General features: G+C 36.2%; 1 non-coding gene across 1 annotated transcript; it reads right to left on the bottom strand.

The window, feature by feature from the left end:
* Positions 1-22,517: 22,517 nt before the first annotated feature.
* On the bottom strand, positions 22,518-22,624 carry LOC120360806 (U6 spliceosomal RNA). The gene has a single exon (XR_005577224.1). It is a non-coding gene; the product is annotated as a U6 spliceosomal RNA (small nuclear RNA).
* Between the last annotated feature and the right edge of the window lie 1,118 nt (positions 22,625-23,742).

Here is a 23,742-nt window from a genome sequence, read left to right as displayed (position 1 = left end):
CTGCACCCAGCCATCAAATTCATTAAGGCTTGAAGACTCAGGATCATTTTAAGTCTACAATCTCTTGATTGACCTAGAGTCAGGGGGTAAATAGTGGCCTAACACTACAATACAATGCCTATGTCATTCACCTCACCTCATCTGCTTACATGGGAATTGCTTCACCTCACATTATCAGAAGAAAACTGATGATAACAATCTGATATATTTAAGAGATCACATTCCAGTAACTTTTATTACAGTAGAGTATTACAATTTTCTGTTTCATTTTGGTTATTGTTGTTATTTCTTACTGTGCCTAATTTACAAATTAAACTTCATCATAGATAGGTATGTAAAGAAAAAAGTAGTGTGTGATTCACTACTATTTATGGTTTCAGGCATTCACTGTGGGTTTGGAATGTATCCCCACAGTTCAGGGGGAGCTGCTGCACTTATTTTGCTGTACACAACAGAGCCTCTCTGGCTCTTCAGTTAAAAGTGTTTAGTTTAAAATAAAGCAGCCTCACCCTATCACCAGAAGTCAGCAAAACATAACCATCAGACCAGAAAGAGGAAACCCTGGAAAGAATTTCCAACTGCCAGTGGAGAAGAGCTCAAAAGAGATTAGCTTGTTACTCGTGGCGGTAATACTCTTGGGGAAGATGCTGGGTGCTTTACTCAGTTAGAGCCATGTGCTCAGCCCTATGCATAAGGAGGCCCAAATTCACCTGCTGCTTTACCTCCCATAGAAAAAAACCCTGAAAAGATCACTGCCTTAAGAGCTTATCCACTCAGAACCACACTTCAGAACAAGACTCTGTCTCAAAAATACAATGAAACAAACAAACAGAAGCTAATTTTTCCCATGTAAAAATAAGCCTAGTTGCACACTAGGTCTGAAGACTACACAAGGCCATGTGACAGGACAGAAATTTATTGGGAAACTTATATTCCTGGTTTCTGTATAAATAAAACTGTTGAATTTAACCTTTCTAAGTCAAGTCAAGAAGAAGAAGAGCAAAAAATGCAAAAGTGCAGCTTGAAAGGTCATTTTATCATCAAAAGCTGATCATCACTGGACATTCACGAACTATACATATTGTTCAAAGTGTTGGTTCTGAATTTTGTTTTGGGTGTACCTGGCATTCCAGTTTCATTCAAGGTTGTCGAAGAGGTTATAAAAGACAATGTCATTTGCTATCTTTAATGTTTTTCAAGAACATTACAGTAAACTTCTTCGGAGACATGAATTGTCATAATTTCACAGGCTAAAGGCTCATGAGTCATAATTCTAAGGGAATTTATAAAATATGGTGGTAAACGCTTGCATTCTGAACTTTTCAGCTTTATATCTCATATAGTACATATTCATAGACACAAACTGATTAAACAAAAGCCCTCTTGATTCTGAAATTGTTTTATTTGTTTATTTATTTTGCTTTTTTCATTTATCAGCAACAGGAGAGTCTAATTAAATGTGGTAGAGTGTTATAAGCAAATATACTAAAAAGTATAATATAAATTAATTCAGAGTTTATCATATCAATGTGCATACATCTGAAAAATATGATACAAAGTACACCACAGAATGCGGCAGAAAGGTATGCAACGTTTATAACCACTCACATACCATTTTAGGATTTTAGGACACAAATTAAAATTCTGCATATTATTTCTGAGCATCTCAGTATAATTAAAGATTTCAAAAGTGCATTGAAATGAACAACCAATTCATAATATTGGTGGCTTCTACACAATCATGTTTTAAAAACTTTAACACCAAAAATTCTCAAAATCACCATTTTAAAAGACTGCGTCTATCAGTTATGAATGAAAGATTACTTTCCTCCTTTTTAGTAATAAAAATGCCACAAACACATAAACACACACACACACACACACACACACACACACACACACACGCACTCGGATTCTGCTCATTAGAGTATCAAATCATCAGTATAATAAAACTAGCAGAATTAATTTTCACTCCCACCGACAGTATAAATTCCCACCAGCAGTTCAAATCAGTTCTGCTGGACTTGTTACACTGGTGATCTGATGCCTGTCAGACATTCTAAGAGCAGACTGTGTGTGCAATGTGGGAGTGTAAATTAATTCAACCATTGTGGAAGACAATATGGTGATTCTTCAAGGATCTAAAAATAGACATACCATTGGACCCAGCAATCCCATTACTGGAATATCCAATGGAATGTAAATCATTCTATTTATAAAGACACATGCACACGTGTTCATTGCGACACTGTTTACAATAGAAAAGACCCAGAACCAACCCAAATACCCATCAATGATAGACTAGTTAAAGAAAATGTGGCACATATACGTTATGGAATACTATGCAGCCATAAAAAAGGATGAGTTCACGTCCTTTTATGAAACAGTGCACATCAGAGAACTGGCTGTGTAAAAAAAAATATTAACCAAAGCATCTGTATGCAACTTAATCACATCTTATCCTCTCATGTCAGTAAAACTTCTCTCTCTTAGGCCTGACAGTTATGAAGAGAAATGAGCTGCTGTGGTTTACCCCCATTCTAGCACTCCCACCTGCCTCCAGTACTCTCCACAGCAGAAACCTCTTTTTGATACTGGGCATATGCAGAAGCACCTGGAAGTGAGGTGACTCGTTTTCTTGACTCTAACTTCTAAGTGCCTCAGCAAACTTCTTTCTTGCCTCCCTCCTTGTCCTTCCTCAATCCCTCTTCCTTTGCAAAAGGAACCTTTAGATTTGTTGTCCTGATGTTTTTCCTCCTAACAGCTTTTTATAGATAATTGGGACCACTTTTTTCCTTCGTATTCCACAGTAGTATACAACAATAATTTCTCTTTTTTTAATTTCACTTTTTTTCCCTGTGGCTACAATCATAGTCAGAAGTAAAAGGAAAGTAATGTTTTCTTTTCATTCTGTTATTTTTTAAATGGCTGTTTAATGGTTCTTTTTCCAGATTTCTCTAGAGGAAGCCTCTTTATTCTCTTGCTATTCAGAGCTGTTTCCAAGGGCCAGCACCAACGTCACCTGAGTTCTCATGAGAAATGCAGAATCCCATATCTGCTGATTCAGAATGTGCATTTTCCAGAAGCTCTTCAACTAAGTCATGTTAATTTAGGTTCCATGCTCTACACTGATGTGCTTCTATATTTGCTTACTCTAATTGACCTTCTAGAACCTAGCCTCAATTTCTTTCTTATCTTGTCCCTGAATTTAATACTATCTTACAAGCCATAATCTTGCTAATGAACTTCTAATCAGGCTAAACCTTCTCTAATTAACTTGCTCTTCATAAATCATCCACCACTATTCTTTTCTATTGTGTTAATTTGGTCTATATGATACTATCTTATGAAGTTACAACATTTTCTATAACACTAAATTATAATCATACGTGGCTGACCATTTATAGTGATGTTCATCTATGGTAGATAAAACACAGGTCTGTGTGGGGCGGTACCTCAATCCTTAATGCCTTCCCAGTAGTGAACATGACAGCAGGAGTAGGAAAATGTTGCTCTGATTCTCTGACAGTTTTGGTTCTGGAAGCTCACTTTATCTTCTTCCCTATTTCTAAGACTCTGCTCTTCCTTCTACAGATCAATTTGACTCTACTACCCTCCATTCCATGCATCCACATATTTTTTCTTCATTTATTACATATACACTCTCCCCTCCTCATTCTTTCTTTCTCTTTCATTCATTTTTTCTTCCCTCTTTTTTGACCTGCCTTAGGTCTTAGAGTATCTTAGAACAAAAGTAATAGCTCAGCTCCCTTAATGGCACTCTTTTTTTTTTTTTTTTTTTTTTTTAGGTTGGTATTATAACATTTATTAAAATAATGCTATGGGTTAATAGAAACAGCAAAGAAGCAAAGAATTAAAATGCAAGCTATGTAAAATCCCAACTAAAACCCAAAAGTGTCTAATGTATTCAATCATCAGCTAACTAAAAGCCCAGAGGAGACAAGACACCCAATATAATAAAGTACTGCAAAACAACTGGCAATCTTCAGTTATCAAAATTGTGGATTTTGCATTTTGTATCCTTTTCTCAATCAAGAAAACAATTCTTTTTGAATGTTATATAACATACATATAAAACAAGATAGAAAAATACATTATAAACTTGTAACAATGGCTGTAAATACATTATCTTACATGTTTCTCATAGGCAATAGGTTCATTATGGTACATACATAGCATGAAACTACTAAGATAATGAAGAATAGACAAAAATACATGTCAGCTGTATGATAACATACAAGCGACACTCCCATCTACCCACGCTAAAAAATTACATAATACTGTTGAAAAAAAGTCTTAAAAACTACATATTTTAATAAGAAATAAATTCAATGAAGAATGATAATACTGAGAACGAAGGCATTCAGAGATTTCAAAAGTCATAATGGCACTCTTAATAGAATCAACTGCTGACCCCTAATTAGAGACACAACTCATCATTTTACTTCTCCTTTACTTATTATGCACTTAACAGGACACTTTCTTTAGCTATTGGAATATATTACATGTTCACGTTTTTAAAGAAACATTCCATCAAATGAGTTTTTAAATAAAATAAAATACAGTTCTCACCTTCTCCTTTTCCATTGACTAGACTGTTTCCTTTTTCATGGGAGGGTCCAGGCAAAGGCTCCAACAGTTTCTCAGGAACACACTGCTAAGGTAATATCAAGAATGAGTTTCCATTTTAAAAATTATAATTACCTGCATCAAGAGTTTCTTATTTTATTTGATTTTTTGTGATACTCTGTGTCACTCTTTCACCCAGGGCTAGAATGCAATGGTATGATTATGGCTTACTGTGGTCTCAACTGGCTGACCTCAAGCAATCTTCCCATCTCAACTTCCTGAGTAGCTGGAACTACAGATGCATACCATCATGCCAGGTTAATGTTTTTATTGTCATTTTTGTAGAGACAAGGCCTGAGTGTATTGCCCAGGCTGGTCTCAAACTCCTGGACTCATGTAATCTTTCCATTTCTGCCTCTCTAAGTATTGTGATAACCAGCGTGCACCACCACACCCAGCCCTAATCAATTTATTTAAATAAACCTCAATTTAGGCCAAGCATGGTGGCTCACATCTGTAATCCCAGCCCTTTGCAAGGCTAAGGTGGGTGGATTGCTTGAGTTAAGGAGATCGAGGCCAGCTGGCACAACATAATGAGAATGTCTCTCTACAGAAAAATACAAAATGAGTTAGACATGATAGTTCTGCCTGTAGTCCCAGCTGCTTAGTGGGTTGATGTGGGAGGATCAGCTGATGTATTGAGCCTGAGAGGTGGAGACTGTAGTGAGCCAAGATCATGCCACTACACTCCAGCCTGGGCAACAGAGCAAGACTCTGTCTCCCCAAAGCTTTCCATTTATGAATTTAAAATAAATTTGACTCAAAATAAGCATTTATTGAACTCCAAAGCATTTCAGTAAAGAGCCTCATCTACACTTTCTTGATCAGGCTCATCTGTTATCTTCATATGGCCATTGACTTTATTATCTAAGCATGCAGCCCAAAGGAACCATGTTCACAAACAAAATATTAACATGTGCTTATTTCAACCAGGAACCAGCTTTAAAATACCTAACTCTACTTTGCAGACTCCACCAAAAATAAGAAAGTATTTTAAAAAGTACATATGTGCCAGGTATGGTAGATCACGCCTGTAATCCCAGCACTTTGGGAGGTCAAGGCAGGTGGGCAGATAATGAGATCAGGAGATTGAGATCATCCTGGCTAACACAGTGAAACCATGTCTTTACTAAAAATACAAAAATTAGTCAGGTGTGGTGGCACATGCCTGTAGTCCCAGCTACTCAAGAGGCTGAGGCAGGAGAATCGCTTGTACCCAGGAGGCAGAGGGTGCAGTGAGCAAAGATCATGCCATTGCACTCCAGCCTGGGTGGCAGAGCAAGACTCTGTGTCAAAAAAAAAAAAAAAAAAAAAAAAAAGTGTAGCAAGCTTTCTTTAAAAGGAAAAAAAAGGGGGGGGGGCACTTATTTAGGAAGTGTCTTAAATGCACATATTTTGTGCACATTAATTATAAAAACTGATTATGATGATGGCTTCCTGGTCATTCCAGGATGTTAAGAGCAAAATGATGAAAAGATATGCTTCATTTTTCTCTCCATTCAGAATTTCTTCCTCCTAGACTTTCCCATGGCTGGCTCCTTATTATCCTTTAGTTGGTAGCTTAAATATCATACTGAGAGGTCTTCTCTGACCACAGAATTCCCACTCCCATCCCCATCCTTACTACAAATTTCATTGATATCTTCTTTTTTTTTTTTTTTTTTTTTTTTTTTTTTTTGAGGCGGAGTTTCGCTCTTGTTACCCAGGCTGGAGTGCAATGGCGCGACCTCGGCTCACCGCAGCCTCCGCCTCCTGGATTCAAGCAATTCTCCTGCCTCAGCCTCCTGAGTAGCTGGGATTACAGGCATGCGCTGCCATGCCCAGCTAATTTTTAGTATTTTTTAGTAGAGACAGGGTTTCACCATGTTGACCAGGATGGTCTCGATCTCTTGACCTCGTGATCCACCCACCTCAGCCTCCCAAAGTGCTGGGATTACAGGCTTGAGCCACCGCGCCCGGCTGATACCTTCTAACATTTTATGTTTTATTTATAGAAAGCATTTATAGTGAGCTAGAAGAATTTGCTAGTTACTTTTCTGTTCCTACTACTATGCATAAGCCCTCATGTTGCATATTCAATGTCTCACTGACTAGCACAGTTTGTGTGCTATAAACAAAATACATTCTAGGTCAAAACACTTAAAATTTCATCGGGAAGTCTCACGTGCTGAAGTGCTATGTTCCTATAGGACATCTCCAGTCACAGTAGCCTGCTGAAACTGAACACACTCCTACCCTAAACTTACAATCCACATGCCAGTTCCTATTTTCCCATTCTTTGTCCTTCAGTTTACAAAAGTTTCCTCTAGTTTCTTTAAGTCACTGAATACTGAATACTGCTGTGATCGTTTTGTCTCAAATTCGGATACATAGTTTCCAGTCTACAAATGTTTTCATATTTCCCACTACTTTTGTTCATTACACCCACCTGAGAGGTGTCATTAGTATCATTCTTATGAAAGAGGTCACTGACATTCAAATAGGTTAAAGCATTTTTCCCAAGGTCCCATAACTAGTAAGTGGCAGAACTGAGATGCTAACATGTCTTCTGACTTCCACTTGGTGCCGGGAGGACTATGCAGCAGCTGCTTCCAGTGAAAAATCAGGCCCCCCTCGATTTCTCTCCAGAGTCATCACATTAGAATACGTCATCATTCTTTTATGTTTCTGGTGCTACAGTATGGCCGCCACACAAGTACTCAGTGTGTTCTATTTTTGAAAATGATCTCTCTTATTACAACACTAAATCAAATTGCTGTTATTAGAGTTCCACAGTTACTACTCCCCATGCGTTTCTTATCCTAAAATGTTTATTGTACATCTGTATTGGACAATCAAAATATATGAATATATTAAAGTCCCAGCATTACCTTTTCAAGTTCCAAAAAAAGAAAAAAAAAAAAAAACCCACAACTCAAACTGTTTTTCTCTAACTCTCCTTAAGACTTTTGTATAGACCACAGAATATATATTTAGCCACAGCTTAACCTAAAATAATTCTTTAATTTTTAGATAAGCTTACTTTCAGAGCACAAACTGATTTTCTTTTTGTAAATTCTAAGCTTTATTTTCTGTGCACTATACTACACTTGCTTCTTAAATGAATCATGCAAATTACCAGAATTAAACTATGTAGCAGTAATTTACTTAGCACATAATTACTTTATTAATTACGGGATAAAAAATAAAATAATTCATTATGGGCACATGCAGGAGGTAATCACTTGCATAAATCACTTCTTGTGGGGTAACAGTGAGAGTTTAGTTTATAGTAGTACCTTATTTAAGTGGGTTGGCATTGCAAATAGTATTAATTTCTTCTATTTTGTTTATCAAAAAGCTAAATATAAATGTATAAATTCAGCTCCTTCCAAGGAAGAAGAAAAAAACAAGAGTAAACTTTGTGGGGCAATAATTGTTGAACAAAAGTCACACATAGCTAAGTACAGAAAAGTTGTAACTAAATATGCTGAGGATGAAGTCAGACATGGACTGAAAGACCAGTCACTAGAACAATAAGATCTGTGAGAAAAAAAATTAGGTGGGAATAATTTTTTTTTTAAATGTGAGAAAGAAGAGAGAAACAAACAAAAAAGAAGCCTAATTGGTCAATTAAATATGAGCGTAAGCCACGAAAGAAAGGAAACAACAAATACAGTAAAGTACCTGTAGTAACAGTTATATAACAGAGTCTTTTGGTCCTTTATATGCTTAGTAATACTAATTAATATTTATGCTACAATTACTATATGCGTAGTGATACTAATTACAATTTTTTTGTAAATACTTCTGTGATACAGAGTTTATTAATATAAGACATTCAATTAGCTAAACGTGGTCATCCACCACTACCTGAAAAAAACATTATTACAGAGAGAGAAAGCTGGAACTTTCCATCAGCTTTCCACCTAGAGAAAAATATTGGTCACCAGAATTATAAAGAGTATTGTATGGCTTGAAAGGGTATAGTCAATATACAGCTGGCACATCTGAAAAGGTATATTTTGAAAAGGTATATTTAATATATTTGTGGCATAGCTTGGTGCCAATAATAGGTGTAAGAAATTTTAATCTGAAACTGTAATCTAAGATTCCAGTTGCATGATACTAGAAAATATATTGTAATCCTCTTTGCTATTGATGATTTATTTCTAATTTATTTTCCTTTTATTAATGGCAGAATTTCTGCACATAACACATCAAAACTTGTGCGTCCTTAAACATTAAAAAAAAATACAAGTGTAAGAAACATTTTGAAAATGCAGTATTTAATTATTAGATACATTAGGTGTGTTATATTACTTATAACATTCAATTATATAAAAATTATTTGTCTGTTTATTTATTCAGATCAAACAACTATTAAGGCTGAATGTGGTAACTCATGACTGTAATCCCAGCACTTTGAGAGGCTGAGGCAGGTGGTTCACTTGAGCCCAGCAGTTCAAGACTAGCCTAGGCAACAAGGCAAAACCTCATCTCTACAAAAAATGCAAAAATTGTTGGAGCATGGTGACACAGGTCTATAGTCCCAGCTATTTGGACGGCTGTGCTGGGAGGATCACCTAAGCCCAGGAAGCAGAGATTGCAGTGAACCAGGATTCCACTATTGCACTCCAGCCTGGGTTACAAAGTTAAACCCCATCTCAAAAAAAAAAAAAAATCAAAATGCTTCTTACATGAAAGACTATATTCAAAGTACTCCAGAACGCACACAAATATGTTTTTTGACCTCCAGTGGCTCATGGTACACAAGAGCTTTAAATGATTATTTAAGCAACTAAATATAAAAACTTCTGAAATTAGAAATTTCAGAATGTGATATAGAAACTTTAAGTGGATATTTTAAATAAACTATACTGACAAAATTATGATGTTAAGCTCTTACCATATTGGTATTAAGAGTCTTTGCTTTTAAATGTGGTTATTTGTGGCAAAATACATGTTATTCAATTAGATAAAGTGTATTACATAAACCCTTCATGGACAACTTATAAAACACACAGAAATCCCTTTGTAATACAAATGTTGAGAATGTGAATGTGAATTTCTACATTTTCATGATTAATATTTTTAAATCAGATACAGTCTTATTGTGTTACCCAGGCTGTTCTCAAACTCCTGGGCTCAAGCAATCCTCCTGCCCCAAACTCCCAAGTAGCAGGGACTACAGCTATACACCACCACACCCAGCTATTTTTTACAATGTAATATTATTTTTGTCTCACTACAGTACCAACAATATAAATGGAAAAGCAATCTCTCCTTAAAAACTATATAGTACCAAAATAATAAGTGTCCAAGATAAAAAGCTATATGCTATGTGCTGTACAGATTTGCAACTAAAAGACACCAGGGAGATTCCATGATTACTACAAGTTATTTTGATTCACTGAATATTTATACAGGCATATATATAATGAAAGTCATACAACTATGATTTAAAAGTCAAACTATTAATATTTATCCAAATGAAGCTATACTAAATTTATTTTTTCCTCTATTGAGGGAAGCATTTTCAAATGTGATTTTTCTCTCACTACATATTTTCCAGTACATTTTTTTCAATCCCTACCCTATTGTAGTACTTATCAATCTTTTGTTAGTTACCAAAGTTAAACAAATTTTTTAATCAATTAGCCATGTGTTTTTCTCTGACCAACTTTCCATTACCAGTATAAAACAAGGATAGGTAACCACTGCTAAATTTTAAAAATAAATACTATGTTAAACTAGATTCAGAGTGAGAAAATTAATTTTACAAGAGACCACTTTACCTTAGTAGCAACAGTCAAGACTTTATCTTCTGCTTTAGAGCGTGAATCAACACATGGGTCATGTAAAACTCTTTAGGGCAAAAACACACAATGAAAATAAGCAAGTTAATTTATTTACAAAGTTTTTAAAGTGCTAGTTCATATCCAGGTTTCCCTTCCAAAATGCAAAAACACAATATGGTTTTTTTTGTGTGTTTTGGAAAAGGTCAGCTAGCTGTATATTAAATAATGTTTCTTGATATAATTAAAATATGGCCTCTGTTTTAAATATATATTTTAGTTACCTATTTCTGCTTTCACATGTCTAAGTCTATAAAATATTCAATGAAAACTGACCTTGAACTCCATAACAAATAATGATAGCCAATATATTGGTAGAGCCTGATAATAATTTATCCTCACAAATTATGTCTGAAAGTTGAACTTAAATTTCAATTAATAAATGACATAACTTTGCTACCTAAACTGGAAGACACCTGATGACCTAAAACAAGTTGGAAATATCCAATGTCTCTAGTCCATGATCTATCTCTGGTTAAAAGACTAATCTGTGTCACTTCAAAATGGCAGTCTTGATTCCTCAGCAGGAAAACCATTGAAGAAGGTCCAATTGCTTTTCTTTCCCCTAAAACAGTACAGGGAACCCCCTGCAATATTTGAAATGTGTGAAAGCTAAATGTACAAAAGTCAAATAACAAAGGTGTATGTTTTGATTGACAATACTCATCCCAGAAAGATTAAAACAGCACAATTATAAAATTCCATAATTTTCATTCTATAGGTCTTACCTTATTCGGGTCCACATAAACTAGCAAGCTCCTAAAAACATTCATAGACACTCAGACACCCAGGGAAAGAGTCCGCAGAAAAAAAAATGAGTCCTAGTAATTGCACCTCTATTTCCCTAAGTACTATCTAAATATCTTTCTCCCCATGGGCTCCCACTTCCAGATTTTATTTCTGCAGGGTTCCACGGAAGTCTTCAATCTTTTAATCTTCAATCTACGAAAGCAAGATTCCTGAAAAGATAACCTCAAATGACCAAGAGTAGAAATCCTCTATATCCCTGCTCTTGAAACACAAGCTAACTGGAGTATCCAACACCTGCCCCCAGCATAGACACACTGCTAACTACTCAACTGAATTCATGACTGATTTGCCAGTCAGTCATGCCCCTGACCCAGCTTACAGAGACATTGGAAGGACATCATTGAATTACAAAAAGAGGCAGAATTCAGAAGACACGTGCCCTGGGTCGCCAATCTATATAGTTCAGCAATCTTCAGCCCCTTAGTACTCCAGGAGTGTGAAACCACCCCTCTGTAACTCAGGATGAAAGTAGATAATACCCAAGCAACACCAGACTTACAAGAAAAAAACAAACAAGCCCATTCAAAAGTGGGTGAAGGATATGAACAGACACTTTACAAAAGAAGACAAACATGAGGCCAACAAATACATGAAAAAAATTCTCATCACTGGTCATTAGAGAAATGCAAATCTAAACTACATTGAGATACCATCTCACACCAGTTAGAATGGCGATCATTAAAAAATCTGGAGACAACAGATGCTGGAGAGGGTGTGGAGAAATAGGAACACTTTTACACTGTTGGTGGGAGTGTAAATTAGTTCAACCACTGTGGAAGACAGTGTGGCAATTCCTCAAGGACCTAGAAATAGAAATTCCATTTGACCCAGCGATCCCATTATTAGGTATATATTTAAAGGATTATAAATCATTCTACTATAAGGACACATGCACATGAATGTTCATTGCAGCACTGTTAACAATAGCAAAGACCTGGAATCAACCCAAATGTCCATCAATGATAGACTGGACAGGGAAAATGTGGCACATATACACCATGGAATATTATGCAGCCATCAAAATGATGAGTTCCTGTGCTTTGTAGGGACATGGATGAACCTAGAAACCATCATTCTCAGCAAACTGACACAGAGCATAAAATCAAACACCGCATGTTCTCACTCATATGTGGGTGTTGAACAATGAGAACATATGGACACAAGGAGAGCATCACACACTGGGGTCTCTTGGGGGGAAATAGGGGAGGGACAGTGGGGGTGGGGAGTTGGGGAGAAAGAGCATAGGGGGAAATGCCAGATATAGATGATGGGGAGGAAGGCAGCAAATCACACTGCCATGTGTGTACCTATGCAACAATCTTGCATGTTCTTTACATGTACCCCAAAACCTAAAATGCAATAAATAAAAAGAAAGTAGATAATGCCACATTTCTATCTGCTGTAGACACTTCTCCCAGTGTCTCAATATGCTTTGGCATTTTTCAATGAAAATCTTCAAGTTTGTCAGTTCTTGATAAAAACCAAAAAGCAAATAAGAAGCAACCTATTTAGAAGTCCCTTGAACCTTCTATTTAAATGTGTCTTTATAGAAAATTCCCAACATCTTGTGTCCTTCATCTTTATAATTTATCTTTATCAAACTTGTCATAAATCCCAGCTTTCTGATCTCTTATTGAAGAGTCCACACTCCTATCCAATCCAGTGTTGTTTCTCTTCAAACATGGCCTTCCTCTGCTCATTCCATTCTTATCCACTTCCATTGGGTTCAGAAGCTAATTCCATTCTCATTCTATCCACTGGGTGCACCAGATTCACTCACTCTTTGTACTATTAAAACACACACGAATAGGACAAAAAAGGAAGGACGAGTACTCCGATTTAAAATGAGTTCACATTTCATTATTGCCACTTCCTGTGTTGAAAAAAAGCAGCATCCTAATCTCTCAGAGTCTCAGGTTCTCTATCTAGAGAATCTTTGATCAGCATGTTCAACACAGGTTAAAGTACTAGAGGCTATTTTAATTAGTCCTAAGATTCCTAAAATTCTATAATTCTATGTGCTTTTGATTCTCCCTATAGGAAAACTGAGAGTACATAGCGAGCAGAATTTGATAAAATAATAGAGCAAAAGAAACATCAAGAAAAGCAGAAAAGACAGTTTTAATAAATCAAGACAAGATGATAGGAAAGTCATGGAACAAGACTAAAAAAATAGAGTATTATGGAAGTAGGCAAAAATACTAGCCTAAAGGGAAAATTAAACTGGGAAGTCAAATAATTTCTCTCTAAAACTTGCCTAAATTTGATTTTGTAAAATTTACAGTCCTATGGCCAAAGCTAAGCAAGATCGGCACTAAAACCTTTGATGGTAAAAATAAAATACTGGTTACCACTGAAATTGTCAAATTTATTAGGATAAACTTCTGGACTAACCACATTCTAACAATAACCTTAAATGATAGTTAACATATAACTAGATTTCTTACATCTAAATTAATTTGTTAATTTATTAACCTATTTTTGTTATGTCTAAATTAATCTGGTTCAGACCTATACTTTGATCCAAGTGCTGCACATATCTCTATCAATCTATGCTGAGGAGCAAGAGAAGGGATTTGGAAGCCAAGCAGAAAGACAGTCAAACTATGGGTCAGCTACTTTGTTAACTATGGGATCATGAGCCAATTAATCAACTGCTCTAATCCATAGTTACCTATTTAATAAACAGTAAGTTATAGGAACACATATGTTGTGATGGCTTTATGAGGTGATAAATGCATAGTACATAACAGGGTTCTAGCCCAGACTACAATACTCAACAGATATTAGTCTCTTCCATTTATATTTACTTAGTTAACATAATTTTGTAAATCTGTAAAATCCTACCTGACTGCAGATTTATCAGAGGTCCTGGCATCTATTAAAGAAAAAGGTAAAATGCATTTTAAATCAATAGTAAATGTATAGAATATGAAAAGCATAAGAATGCACAGTGATGCGTGGCTGTGATCCCAACTACTTGGGAGGTTGAGGCAGGAGAATCATTCGTGGAACCCAGAATTTTGAGATCAGCTTGGAAAATATAGCAAGACTCTACCTTCATTAAAAATAATGGTACACACTTGTGTGGATGCTTTAGACCACTTTTTTTGTTTTATTACTATTATTTTTTTAATCATAGGTCTGACACTTTGTTACAAGCATTCCTTTGGGAGTATACCTGAGACTTTATTAGAAATAGCATTAATTATACCTGTTGGTAGGTAATTAATGCAGTAAAAACTCTTACTTCCCCTACTTTGTATTTATTAACTGCAAAGAAGAATAAATTTATCAAAATTTGATACTTGCAAGTGATAAATTTGATACCTGCAGTATATAAATCATCCCAGCCAAACCCTATGAGATTGACTAGAAATTATATTGTTAGCAGAACAGGTGTGATGAGTGAATAGTGTCAAAGAGCATAATTTCTGGACTTAAATATGAGGAGCAGTTAAAACAGAGTATACAGCAGAATCCCTTATTCACTATATGTGCAGAAAGACGTACTGGACTTGTTTTTCTCTGCTCTCATGCCACAGGAACAGTAACCAACAAAGAAGGCTCCTGTTGCCAAATGTGTGGAGAGGTTTTCCCCACCAACAAGCAAGCAATCATTTCTGCAGATGACATAAGCTGAATGCCCTCTAATTCAATTCTCACATTCTATCAGCAGATAACGTGAGATTGACAGCTAAAAGTCTCAGTCCCATGAGACTGCTTCCCTACATCAGTCCTAAGTCAGAGACTCCAGAACTTCTGACCAACTGGCTTCAAATTGGGGTTCCCAGGACTCCGTTTTTTGGTTAAATTGAATTGCTGGAGTGACTTGAAGTACCCAGAGAAACACACTTACTAGCTGACTATGAATAACATTACAAAAGGTACAGAAGAGAGGCATAATGCCAAGTGTGGGAGAAGTAGCATGAAGATTCCATGCCCTCCAAGGGCACACCACCCTCCAGGAACCTCTATGTATTCAGCCATCTGGAAGCTCTCCACACTCAGTCCCTTTGGGTCTTTATGAAAGCTTCATTACCTAGTCATCGCTGATTAAATAAATCACTGGCCATTGGTGACTGGCAACCTTCAGTCCTTCTCTCTTCCCCAGAGTTTGCAGAGCAAGCCAGGAGATTTCTTATTTTTATCTGGTGACCAGTCCCATTCTGAAGCTGCCTAGGGACTTCCAGTCATCAATCATTAGCAGGCAAATATACATCACTTTGGAAATTCTAAAAATTTTAATAATTGTACACCAAGAAGTGAGTAAAAAAATCTAATGATTTGCATTTCTCTAATGACCAGTGATGATGAGCATTTTTTCATATGTTTGTTGGCCTCCTGTATGTCTTCTTTTGTAAAGTATCTGTTCATATCCTTCGCCCATTTTTGAATGGGCTTGTTTGTTTTTTTTTCTTGTAGATCTGTTTTAGTTCTTTGTAAATTCTGGATATCAGCCCCTTGTCAGATGGGTAGACTGCAAAAATTTTTTCCCATTCTGTTGATTGCCGATTCACTCTACTGACTGTTTCTTTTGCCGTGCAGAAGCTGTGGAGTTTGATTAGGTCCCATTTGTCTATTTTGGTTTTTGTTGCCATTGCTTTTGGCGTTTTGGTGGGGAAGTGGGAAGAGATAGCATGGGGAGAAATGACAGATACAGGTGAGGGGACGGAAGGCAGCAAACCACACTGCCATGTATGTACCTATGCAACAATCTTGCATGTTCTTCACATGTACCCCAAAACCTAAAATGCAATAAAAAAAAAATTTAAAAAAAAGAAAAAAAAATCTAATGGATTTTATGTCTGTAGATTGATTTCTGTGGTTACAGCTACTAATAGTCAAGTGTATTCCAAAAACATTATATTGAAAACTCCTGAAATAAACAAGTCATAAGTTTTAATGTGCCATTCTGAGAAGTGCAATGAAATCTTGAGCTATCCCCCTCTATCCAGCCCAAGACGTGAATCGTCCTGCAGTGCATCCACACTGCATATGCTACCCACCCAGTAGTCATCAACTGGGTCTCCTCCCGCACCCAGCCATCAACGTCATTAAGGCCTGAAGATCTAGGATCACTCAAAGCTGGTGATCTTTTTCTGACTTAGAGTCAGGAGGTGAATAGTGGCCCAACACTACATTGCAATGACTACGTTACTCACCTCACTTCACCTCATTACATAGGCATTGTATCACTTCACATCATCACAAGAATAATGGTGAGAACTATACAATATATTTTAAGATACCACATTCAAGTAATTTGTATTATGGCATATTATTATATTTTTTATATTTTATTATTATTGCTGTTAATTTTTAACTCTCATAAATTAAACTTTATCATAGACATGTATATATAGGAAAAAACAGTGTGTGATTCAGTACTATTTGTGGTTTCAGGCATTCACTGGGGGTCTTGGAATGTGTCTCCCACCATTCATGGGGAGCTACTGCACTTATTTTGTTGAACACAACACAGCCTCTATAGCTCTTCAGTTAAAACTGTTCAGTTTAGGATAAAACACCCTATCACCAGAAGCCAGCAAAGCATAGGAATCAGGCCAGAAACAGGGATCCTTGCAAAGACTTTCCAGCTGCCAGTGGAGAAGAGCTCAAATAGATCAATGTGTTACTCTGGCTAATACTCTTTGGGGAAGGTGCTGGGTGATTTACTTAGTTGTAGCTATGTGCTGTGCCTTATATTTAACAAGGCCCAAATTAACCTGCCATTTACCTCCCACAGAAAGAACCACTGGAAGGGTCACTCCTTTAATAGCTTATTCACTCAGAACCACACCTCACATTCAGAGAGAAGCTTAAGAAATACTGCAGAGGTGTGGCAGGCTGCCAGACAGTACTACCTGATGTGTAAAGTATATAGACAAAAAACTATCAATGCCCTCTTGCTACCAGAATGTGTCCATGCTTGCCCCTCTTCCCAGTAGGAGAAAAATAATCTTTTCACCTCACATAAGTCAAAACAGTGTGACTCCCTTGCCATCCCTTATGACAAAGAATCTAGTTAAGTGAGTCATGTCATCATGATACACACTGTTGTCAAACTCATGCCTGAAAGGAAGAGGATCAGTGAGGACCATAAGTATTTACTTATAGCATAAGACTGTCTGGTCTTACTTCCAACTGAAGGTAAGTGTAAAAGACTTTGTGATTCCAGTTTTATAAAGTACAACCTCTTGAGCTTGTCCCCTTCCATTGCTAGAGAGTCTATCTGGAACCACCTCATAGAGCAAGATGCTCCAGTTTGTGCTGGGTGGTACGGCATGGTGTCATTTTCCTCAACCCTTTTCATTATGTGGCAAATATCTATACAAAGCACGTTTCCTAAGTATGTAAAGCAATGTCATCAGATCTTACAATGATAAAAAACAAAAGGAAAAGCAAGGGCAAAGAACATCTTAAATGGCTACATTCAATTACAATGGAACTTTAATTTTTTAACTTCAAAAAGATATCCAGTGTATTATTCCAACTGTATGACTCTTCTGAAAAAAGTAAAACTATGCAGACAGAGTAAAGATCGGTGGTTGCCAGGAGTTGCTAGAGGGAAAGGGAGAGATGAACGGGCATAGTATAGAGAATTTTTAAGGCAGTGAAACTGTTCTGTTGATAATATTACAATAATAGATACATGTCATTATACATTTGTTCAAATTCACAGAATGCACAGCATCAAGAGTGAAGCCTGATGTAAACTATGCACTTCAAGTGATTATAATGTGTCAATGTAGGTACATCAGTTGTAACAAATGTACCACTCTGGTGGGAAATACTAATCCTGGGGGAGGCTACATGTGTGGGAGGCATGTAACATATGAGAAATCCCTGTACCTTCCTCTCAATTTTGCTGTGAACCTAAAACTGCTCTAAGAAATAAAGTTATTGATTTCTAAAAGATATTCACGGCTGGGCATGGTGGCTCACACCTGTAATCCCAGCACTTTGGGAGGCCAAGGTGGGTGAATCACCTGAGGTCAGGAGTTTGAGACCAGTCTGACCAACATGGTGAAAACTTATCTCACTAAAAATACAAAAATTAGCTGGGTGTGGTGACAGGCGCCTGTAATCCAGCTACTGGAGAGGCTGAAGCAGAAGAATCATTTGAACTCAGGAGGCAAAGGTTGCAGTGAGCTGAGGTTGTGCCACTGCACTCCAGCCTGGGCAACAGAGTGAGATTCTGTCTCAAAATAAATTAATTAATTAAATTAAATAAGAAAAAAAAAAGCTATTTACTGTCTATGCATCCCAGGATCTCCAGAACAAAAAATAAAACGCAAGATATTCACTGAACCTGTTATTGTGATATAGTTAAGCAATCTATGGTGACCCTAAAAATTAGAGATTATTGAAGATCAAAAGTAACAGCATGTGGGCGTTATTTCTCAAACTGAAGTATATAAAACATATAAAACAAATTAATTGCATGCTTAGCAAGAAAATATTGATAAAACGATTGAATATTTTATCTTAATGATTCTAAACAGGGATTTAGAACAATATGAAAACTAGATTATTCATGTAATCAAAATAAAAGAATTTTTATTCTAATTTTAACTCATAAATTTTTATGCATATTTAATTTAACAATTTTACTGAAAGGTTAATGAGATAAGGACAGATAATAATTACCTAGTGCTGCTATGGTAACTTACATGCAAATAGCTGTTAGTTACTAAATGTCAAAAATGTAACCAGCATTGCAACTTAACATGGATCATATGACAGAAACTAGTACCAAGTTACTTTATCTTATAATACTATTTGATATTAAAATGGAATTTTAAAATAACACGAAAAATTAAGCTGGGGCTATAACTGTTGTGCAGGGAAAAGTTTATATAGCAGGCAAGAGACTGCCAGCCTTGAAAAACCCTGCATGCAAAGCCAGCCCTTGGCTGGCATTTAGGAAATGACTATTTGGAGGGTTTCCACCATTCCCTGAGAAGAGTGGCTTGCCGTGTCTAAAGTGTTTATAGAATGTGTGGTTACTCCGAACAGCTGCTTTCCTTCTGGGAGTCTGGAATTGAGTACATGTGAGGGAGAGCAACCTCCATTAAAAAACTTGGGTACTTAGTCTCCAATGAGACTCTGATACTAGTAGACATCGCTGCTCATGTGTTGTCAAAACATGAGGCTGGGAGAATTAAGCAGATCCCCAGAACTCCACAGGAGAGAACTCCTGGAGGCTTGTGCCTGGTTTCCTCCAGATTTGACCACATGCACCTTTTCCCTCTACTAATTTTGCTTGTACCCTTTCATTGTAATAAATTACAGATCTGAGTATGATTATTTGCTGAGTCCTGTGAACCACCAAACCTGGGGTGGTATTGGAAACCCTTGAGACAAATGCATCATGTGAGATTTTTATTAAATTGATATGATATATGTGGCTGTAATCATATGGTTATTTCACAGAATAACATTCCCTGATCTGTTTTTCATTTTTTTTCTTTATGTTTGACTTGGAGATTCTTGTATTTCTATATCTAATTGAATAAAGTCATAAAAGGAATAAATAAAGCAGTGATGTCAGAAAATAATGTGAAATAAGCAGTAATTCTATTTTAACCAGAATAAAATATAGAGAGTCTTGATGAACAACGATATGTTCTACAATATAAATATGTCTAGAAAAATAAACAATGAAAGGGTGGTCAATTTTCTGCAACTCAACTGGGCTTAATTCCCTTTTATAATAATTGTGCAGGCACAGTTATTTTATAATGATTGTGTAAGAATATGTAACACAACTTGTGCTTCTCATGAAGAAATTGTCTTTCCATCTTCTGTGCTCAGTAGCTATCTTCAAAAAATAATCTGCTGTTTGTATGGGTGCATGCTGGTTCAGTTTTACAGTTCTTATTGCCATTTATTTATGGTACCACAAAGGGATTGCCGAGTTCCTGGTTCTAAAGATAGTTACTTTCTTAGTGACACAAATCAATATGTAATACAGTTCACCCTTGAACAGCTAGGGTTTGAACTGCAGGGATTCACTTATATGCAGATTTTCTTCTGCCTCTGCAACCCAGAGACAGCAAGAGCTACCTCTCCTCTGCATCCTCAGCCTAAGCAACCTGAGGATGATGAAGATGAAGACTTTTGTCAGGATCTACTTATGCTTTATGAAAAGTCAACATATTTTTTTCTGATGATTTTCTTTCTAACAGCTTCATTTCTCTAGCTTACTTTATTGTAAGAACACAATACACAATAATGCAGCCTAACAAAATAGCTGTTCAACTGTTTATGCTATCAGGAAGGCTTCCGGTCAATGATGGGCTATCAGTAGCTAAATTGGGGGAATCAAAAGTTATACTCAGATTTTCAACTGCACAGGGATCAGAGTCCCTAACCCTCACATTATTCATGAGTCAACTGTAATTATTTGTTTTACTAAATACAATCTATTATAAATTACTTATTTACTAAATACAAACAATTTATTATAAAAATAAAATAGAAGAGCCATTTGTATAACAAGTCCAATTTGTTATAATGTTACTGTACAGGAAACATACAACATTCTAATATAAAAATCTTTTTCTTATTTATGAAAAAATATCAGATAGGATTTGAGGGATTATAATTAGGTGAATGATATTTTTCAGACAATAATGTTTGAGATTATAAATTAGCTACACCTACTTTCTTAAATATATCATAATTCCAAGTCAATGAAGTTAAATTTTAAAAATTAATTTACATGTATGAATATACATATATTCACATGCAATTCACACATATTTTTAAACTGGTCTTTTTAGATCAAAACTACTTTAATCTTACATCTTACATCTTACATTTTTATTTTTATTAAAAATAGGACCACCAAGAAAAACGAAAATTTCACTATCAGAAGTCTTACCTAGGTTGTAATTTTCAAGTCTCTTCTTTTTAGCTTCCATAATTTGCTGTTGAATTCTATGAATACAAAAGTAATAAATCAAATTGCTATTTTAATAGATAAAACATATTTACCAAACAAATTCCATTTTAGGCAATATCAGAGCTAATATCAGAATTTTAATATCTCACACACTGTAAATATTTAAAACAATTATTAAGCTTTTAATTAAAAAAATAAAGGTGAAGTACTCATAAATGGAGGAAGCAGAGCTCAGTAAATCAACCACAGTCAGACAGACATAGTGCAAAGTGTCCTGCACTCAGGATAAGACCTTGCTCTGTAATCAAGAGGTATTTTGTTTTCAGACCAGGTGCTTTTCTTAGGCTCCATGGTTTCTTCTAAAAAATAAGGATTTTGCTACCTTACTTCACTAGGTTGTTAGGAAGATGTAATGAGATTACATGTTTAAAAGTTCAGAGAAGCTGCCAGGCACAGTGGCTCACGCCTGTAATCCCAGCACTTTGGGAGGCTGAGGTGGGCAGATCACCTGAAGTCAGGCGTTTGAGACCAGCCTGGCCAATATGGTAAAACCCCATCTTTCAAAAAATAAAAAATAAAATAAAATAAAGTAAAAGTTCAGTAAAATAGTAAAGCAACTGAATAATTTATTCTTGAACTTTATTGCTGAAACTATTTTGGAATCCCAAATAAAACTTGATGTGTGTTTTTCCATAGGTTCTAATACTCAAATGTTTCAGTTTTCAAAAAATGCTATTAAGTGCTAATTTTGGTTATTTGTTGTATTCACTGTGGCTTGTAATAATTCAGGGCATTTAATTAATTCATAATTATAACTATATATATATATAGAGAGAGAGAGTTATATATAATCTCATTAAAAGAGATTACCTAGCTGTCCCCTATCACTGAGTTCATCAATCACACCAAGAGCAGAAAACTAACAGATGTCAAAACCTGGCTTGCACAACTATCACCCCTTCTTTACCTCCTCAAACTCTGAGCCAGCAGATCTGTGCTAGGATGCTGGATCTCCATGGTTCTCTCCAACTAACATACAAGACAAAACCCTGCTTTTACTGATTTTCAGTTCCATGATTTCCTTCATGGAACTGCAAGTTTTCCAAGTACATTTCCAAGACATGTACTAACAACATGTAACATCCCATTATTACTCAGCTCTGTTCTCATTTCATAGATCACCAAACATCAATAGTTTTATAGCGATAATCACAATTTCAATATTGTGTCACTCCTGTTTTGGTTTGACTCACACTCCTTCCCTGTAGCTAGTCAACAAATAGTCAAATGACCTTCCAAAGACAATGCAAAATGTGGAATGCTTTATGAATTTGTGTGCCATCCCTGGGCAGCAGCCATGCTTATCTGCTCTGTATCGATCCAATTTTAAAATATGTGCTGCTGAAACAAGTACAAAGCTGTGTTTGATACGTGGATACTCATGAGTCATAGATGAGGCTTAGCTCTATTAAATCCAACCCACTTACTTCAGATTCAGATAATTGTATTGAATGGCTTCCTGTGAGGTAGAATTTTAAAATATATTTAAAACTTGAGGAAGAGATGCAAGTAGCCTGGGAGATTTTCATTATTACAGAGACATATTACTTGCGGCGCCAACTGCTAGTTGGTTCCCATACTCTGTGGAAAGATAACACGGAACCTTCTGCTATCTGACCAAAGCTGCTGCACACAATGTAAAAAAGCCTTAAGGTACAGATCTGATAGCAAAAGGGAAAGGGAAGTCTGTTCTCTTCCTGCAAAATTATCTGGACATCCCTGACTGTTGACAGCAATCCCAACTTAGATTTGTTAGAGAAAGGACAAACAAGGGTCTCAAAGAATAACTTACTGTGAAGGCCTAGGCTAAGTCTGGTTAACAGGTGGGCTCCAAATAAGGTTTTTAGTGTAGGGGGAGTATCAATTGACTCAATATTTGTGTGGGTAAAACTAGGAGGGCTAGCTGCCAGAGCAGGGTGTTGGGAATAATGACTGAGCATAAATACATAAACAAACACTGTAGCTTTGAACTCTCTATATAAATTATCATGAAAACCGAGGGGTCCGAATCAGTGCAGGCATCCTGGTGGCACAGATCAATCATTATCAGATTGCAGGATCAGTTACAGTGGCCACAATACAGCAAGTAAATCCATGGAAACAACAGCATGATTACAGCGGCCTTTTCCCCCTTCTGACTTGCAAAGAAAGATTGCCTTCTTTGGACTTAGGAAACCCCTTAGCTTCTTGGAAAATTCAAAGAATGAAGACACAGGAGATAGCCCCAAATGGAACATTTCAATACCTAATAATTAATTTATAAAGGCAGGCAAGGAAGGCATGGTGGCTAGCACTTTGAGAGCCCAAGGCAGGAGAATTACTTGAGCTCAGGAGTTTAAGATCAGCCTGGGCAACACAGTGAGACCTTGTATCTACAAAAAAAAAAAAAAAAAAAAAAAAAAGAAAAAAAAAAGGGTGGGGGGGAAGAAAAGAAGTCAAAGATATGGCTCTATTTTTATCCAATGCATGCTA

The sequence above is a fragment of the Saimiri boliviensis genome, chromosome 10 (assembly GCF_048565385.1).
Source record: "Saimiri boliviensis isolate mSaiBol1 chromosome 10, mSaiBol1.pri, whole genome shotgun sequence".
Lineage (NCBI taxonomy): Eukaryota > Metazoa > Chordata > Mammalia > Primates > Cebidae > Saimiri > Saimiri boliviensis.
This window is presented reverse-complemented; position numbering and strand designations above follow the sequence as displayed.